General features: G+C 38.1%; 1 protein-coding gene and 1 long non-coding RNA gene across 2 annotated transcripts in view; one reads left to right on the top strand and one right to left on the bottom strand.

The window, feature by feature from the left end:
- Positions 1-2,393, bottom strand: part of slc6a4a (solute carrier family 6 member 4a) — a 25,052-nt gene extending 22,659 nt beyond the window's left edge. The window contains exon 1 of the mRNA XM_036001366.1: positions 2,215-2,393. The gene's annotated coding sequence lies outside the window, so the exon portion shown is untranslated. The remainder of the gene's footprint in view (positions 1-2,214) is intronic.
- LOC116046556 overlaps positions 1-6,000 on the top strand; it is a 29,250-nt gene that overhangs the window by 5,319 nt on the left and 17,931 nt on the right. The window lies entirely within an intron of this gene.

The following is a 6,000-nucleotide window of genomic DNA, read 5'->3' as shown; positions in this document are numbered from 1 at the left end:
ATTGGGTGGTGTTTGCATACCATACTGTGGTCCCAAAATCACACTGGGTGCCATTAAGAGAAAAAATGGCAACTTTTGACACAAACTCTCCCTTGGATGGACCAGCATCCTCCAACATCACTATGGTGACGTGCAGCCACTAAAAATAAAGACAACCCACAGGGCATCCAAGAACAGATTACAGGTGGTTGCTGATCTGAGTGTAATGACGACGACAAGGGTTCAAATAGTTCCGCAGAAGTTACGTAAAAAAGTCAGCCAGTCAATTCAGAGGCTACTGACACAAACGTCCATTAAAGACTGTATTAAACACTTCAGATTCCAGATATTCAAGTGTAAGGTATTTTGACAAATTATGTTTAAATTCAGATATTTAAACTGAATTCTCTGGAAAACACATCACCAATTTACACCTGACTGCGTGTTTAAAATGTGTTACTGAGCTTTAGCATTAAAAAGCTAGTTTCCCTCCACTGAACATACTCTAGTCTACACACCAAGTCCAGACATACACAAGCACATGCAAACACTTTCTCACGCAAACTATATTTGCAAACACACGGTCGAGTAAGAGCAATCCTACATCGTAAATTATGAAATGTTGAATGAATAACTAAACCATATTTCATGCTGGAATTTGAATTTGAAAGTCTCTCCATTATTAACTGTAGATCTGCTCATGAGCATTTGCTTTTTGAATTCCCCAGGAGATCCCGAAGGGCGCCTGCTCACTGTATCTTTTACTCTAAAACAACTCATAAAGCTTTAGGCTCCATGCCAGCTGTTGTAACCTAGCTGTTTTTAAACATCACACACGTAAACAAAGACACACGTCTTTGTTTAGACATCACACAAGCTAGGTTATCAAAAATGGCAGAGCATCTACTTACACAAGACGTCACAGTTCTTAAAAAGCAAACCGATCAACATGACATTAAATGGCTTCAGGTTAGAAAAAACAATGAAAACAGTACATCATGAGGCAAGAAGGAAACATGTTATTGCTTTTAGATTCTTTTTAAATGCACTTGGCATGATGCTAATGGCCTCAGCATGAAGCCAAGTGCATTTTGTAATGAATGGCTTTCCAGCCATGATGTAACCCTTATAGGTGGGAGTGACATTGTACACAGCATTTCGGAGATGTTGTTGTGGAAAGATATTTTCCAGACCACCTTTAGCTCCAAACGTCATCACCTCATTAATTATTTGAGAAATGATTATTAGAGCTATGTACTATTAATATCCCCCATAGTTTTTATTAGGATATCAGTATTTCCTTTCCCGAATAGATTTCTGAGAGGAAAATAAAAAGATTTACATACTGAGGACGTGTCAGAGGCATGACCTATGGGTGGTTGAGGGTTATGGCTTGCGTTGTGGTAATTATTTTGGGATTTCTTGAAAAGTGAATGGCTTTATGCCCACATTTTTTGAGCTTAAGTGAACAGTGGGAGCTGACCTGTGAAACACTTCCAGATAATACAAATATAGCATTTAAAAAGTTACAACCACACACAACTCTTTCTTGAGTGTTAACCAATGGATGGATAGATAGTCAGTAACACAGAACGTGTTTACAGTATATGGTTTCCCTTCTCTGAGCCTCTCTTGTATTTTATAACAAAGACATTCAAGAAGTAGAAAATTAAACATTGCTTTATTTCTTACCTTACTAAACAGAGGGAAAGAATCATAGTGCCATTTAAATGTTTTTCTTTCATTCAATACAACAAGAGACTACAGATGTAATTTAGTCACTGTGTAAAATAACATGAATTTGGATTTGGGTTTATATCTGTATCTGTACTAAAATTCCAAATTATACATGAAAACATTACATTTTACTAAATAAATTGCCAACCCCCAAATCTGGAAGTTTCTAATTTGTTTCCCAGATATCACAGATTATAACAAGTCTTATTTTGAATTGTTATGGAAATAATACAAATGAGGATGAATGAAGATGAGAAAATAAACTTAACTCACCCTAATGCTTACACAGAAAAAAAACACCTCTCACCTAGTAAACTGCGCAGTGTCACTGGTCCCTGGCTTACACACATGCACTACATATGTACATATCTTACAGAGATGGCTATCAATATACATTTATAGCTGAGAACTGATTGTAGCAAACAGTGATTGTAGAAAACGATGAACCCGCTGGTAATAAAATAATGAGTTGTAAAAAGACAGTCAGGTTGGTCTTACCTTGATATTTTTAGCATGATAGCTTGCGTTGTCCATGGAGCGTCTGGTCATCTAGTGTCCAAGATGTCGCCTATCAACGCAGTCTAAACTCAATCACACAAATCACACATGCCTGGGCTTACAGCAGGCCGTATTCTGCTCTGCCCGGCTTAAGACACAAACACACACACACTCAAGCATGCATGCACCCACTCACACACATGCTCTCACCCAAACACACACACGCTGAGCTTTAGAAAAGGATCCCTGCCCCTAATCCAAGACTCCTTGATGCATAATTTGTAAGAGGGTCAAAGAGGAGTACGAGGAGAACAGAGACACATACATTATTTTACAAAATGTAGAAAACCATCAAGGGGAAATATTTACATGATGAAGTGTGTGTGAGTGTGTGAGAGAGATTATATGAGTTCCAGCTTTTTTGTGTCATGGTCTAACTAACACATTTACATTAACCTGGAAAACTTCTGGGCCAAAAGGCACCATGCCAGGTGCAGTAGTAGTCAGTCTACTTAGCCTTCATTGTGTGTGTGTGTGTGTCTACATGGAGAGAGACTGAAGAGATATGAAAGAGGGCAGCCTGGGTAGAAGCAGACAACACAGTCCCATGTTGACATAAATTATAATCACTGTGTCCTCTTGCTTTCCGTCTCACCCAAACACACACAGCGTCCAGTCTAACCTTCTTGTTAAAAGCCAGCCTGTGTGTGTGTGTTGAACGTCATTCCAATCAGCATCAGCTGAAGTACTAGGTTAATCCTCATTGCAACACACACAAATCCACACACAAATCCACACACAGACACACACAACTGAAAAGGGGAAGAAGAGAGGAACAAATTGAAGTGAATAATGAGACCAGGTGTGTGATGAACAGCCGTATGGTTCAACTGTGGGCTAATTCCTCCTGTCAAACACAAACATGGAAATTATTAAGACATTTTTGACGTCAGGACTTGTAAGTCAGGGTGGATGGGTTCAGAAGTTCACCACCCTGCTCTGTTCTGCATCTCATACCTGAAAACATATCCACAGTTAAAGCTGCAAGAAGTGATGAACGGGCCCTTGCACCTCCCCGCAATTGAAAGATAGCAGATGTCATATAAAATTGAGTTGCATATTAAACTGGGCCTACAATAATGTGTAGGGCGGCCAAAACCTTTTTTTATGGTGCATACACTAAGCTATTAAAACAATAATTATTGACATATTCATATATTTATACATCATGTTTTAATGTTAAACATACATGTGGCACAGTGAATCCTTAAACTTACCTGTATGTGTGGATGGCTACCTTAGTGGCTACCTTACCTACAGGCCAGTAAATATTGTGTAAATGACAATGAAAACGTCAACATCACAAATAGGCCGATTTATCTATGCTAATAATATGATGGATTCATGTTTATGTATATTATTATACTATTTTAACTTTTGGAAGAAAGACAAAAACTTTCAAGAAATGCTCAAACAATAATTTGGTGGCCCACCTGCAATAACTCTGAGGACCCCCTTGGGGTCCCGGACCCCCTGTTGAAGATCTCTGCGTAAAACAACACGGACAAAACATGCATTATATTCTATATCAAGTTTAGACAACACAATGCAAATTTCATGTAAATCAGATGATGTTTGTCACATGAAGCAGACTTCCTGTTGCCAGTAGGTGGCGCTATGACTATGAGTCAATATTGGCACGTAGTAAAGGATCTAATAAACATCAAATGACCAAAACGATGGCAATTATAAATGACCACACTGTGAGCTCACATGCAAAATTCTCACATGTTTTCACAACAAAAATTATTTAATTTTTTTTTTTTAGGGGCTTTTCCCCTTTGTTTAGTTCAAAGTTTGTTTTAATTGTTTTTAACAACATAAATCACATTCACAGTCCCCACCCCTTAGAATAGCGTCCATACTGTCCACAAAATCAAAATAGAATCGTAAGAACCGAGTATACATACAAACATGCTAACAAACATTAACCTCCAACCAAATACAACAAATACATACATACATAAAAAAAAAAAAACATAAATAATAATAAAAAATAAAATGAATAAATAAATAAATAATAAGGTGTCTATAGTAGTGGCATTATTTAAACAGACTTATCAACATATTCAAAAAAAGAGCGCCATAACTTAAAAAATTGTTTTTCCGATCCTCTTAGCGAATACCTAATTTTTTCGAGGCAGAGACAAGACATCATATCTTTGATCCATTTAGTATGAGTGGGTGGCAAGAGGTCTTTCCACTTTAATAATATTGCTCTGCGTGCGATCAGGGAAGAGAAAGCAAGGTCCTTACACATTAATGCTGACAACCTTACCTCCTCTGGAGCGACTCCAAATAATGCCACCAGAGGTTCTGGCTCTAATCTATGCTGAAGGACCGCAGAAAGGGTGAGAAATATGGATCGCCAGTAATGCTCTAATTTGGGGCATGTCCAATACATGTGTATTAACGTTCCCTCAGCATATTGACATCTATTGCACATAGGGCTAGTACCAGGAAACATTTGAGCTAGTTTAACTTTGGATATATGAGCTCTGTGTACTACTTTAAACTGTATAAGCGAATGTCGAGCACATATTGATGATGAGCGGACCTGTTTAAGAACACAGTTCCATGTGTCATCGGAGAGTGGTCAATCAAGGTCTTCCTCCCAAGCTCTTTTAATGTTATCCAGAGATGAAGATGCCAGCTTAACGTAATGTCGTACTTGCAAGAATCTAAAAAAATCTGACTTGGTAAGACCAAAACGTAATACCAATTGCTCAAAAGAAGCGAATACATTATTCACAAATAAATCTTTGAAACATTTTATCCCCTTGTGAGACCAACTCTTGAATGAACCATCCTGCATCGAAGGTGAAAAAAAATGATTACGGAACACAGGGCTAAGAAGAGAGGGGTCCCTAAAACCAAATTATTTCCTGAATTGGATCCAAATCCTCAACGAGTGTTTTACCACTTGGCAATCGACAGAAGTATAAGAAGTCAACTGTAAATTAGATGCAAGAAGTGCTGGGAGGGAAATTTGCTTGTAAGCATTTATTTCCATGTCCACCCAGGATGGTCTATTGGGCAAAAGGTGATAATGCCACCAATAAAGTGTATTTCGTATGTTAGCTGCCCAGTAGTAAAACTTAAAATTAGGTAAGGACATACCACCATTGCATCTAGGCCTCTGAAGGTATGCTTTGCGTAAACAAGGGTGCTTGCCATTCCAAATGAAAGAAGAGATAACGGAGTCCAAAGATTTTCCCCCTTTATTTGATAGTGACAGTGGATAGACAGGAAAGGTGTGAGAGATGGGGGATGAGACGCAGCAAAAGGCCGCAGGTCGGACTCAAACCTGTGCCGCTGAAAAGGACTCAGCCTATATGGGGCGCACGCTCTGATTTAAAATGCATCCAAAATAAACAAACAAGCGATTTACGAGTAACTTCAATGGAAAATAAAAGAATGACAGAACGGATAACATTAAACATTACACAAATTTGTTGTACAGTTTTTGTTAGTGATTTGTTAGATCCAATCAAACAGCTTCTGTATTTATGATTTAAAAATGTGCTTCCCACTCAGTTGTTCATATTTTGTTTGATTTACATTAGATTGTAGTGGCAGCAAAATGAGTGCTAATGGTCTAGACATTTTTAGGTAATAATAATTTAATGCAATAGTAAGTTTGTTGAATGGGAACATGGTGTTTGGGTCGGAACAAATGTGGTGAACTCGAACTGCCTAGCCGTGGTCCACAAGCTCAGACAATAT

Source organism: Sander lucioperca, chromosome 5 (assembly GCF_008315115.2).
Source record: "Sander lucioperca isolate FBNREF2018 chromosome 5, SLUC_FBN_1.2, whole genome shotgun sequence".
Classification (NCBI taxonomy): Eukaryota; Metazoa; Chordata; class Actinopteri; order Perciformes; family Percidae; genus Sander; species Sander lucioperca.
This window is presented reverse-complemented; position numbering and strand designations above follow the sequence as displayed.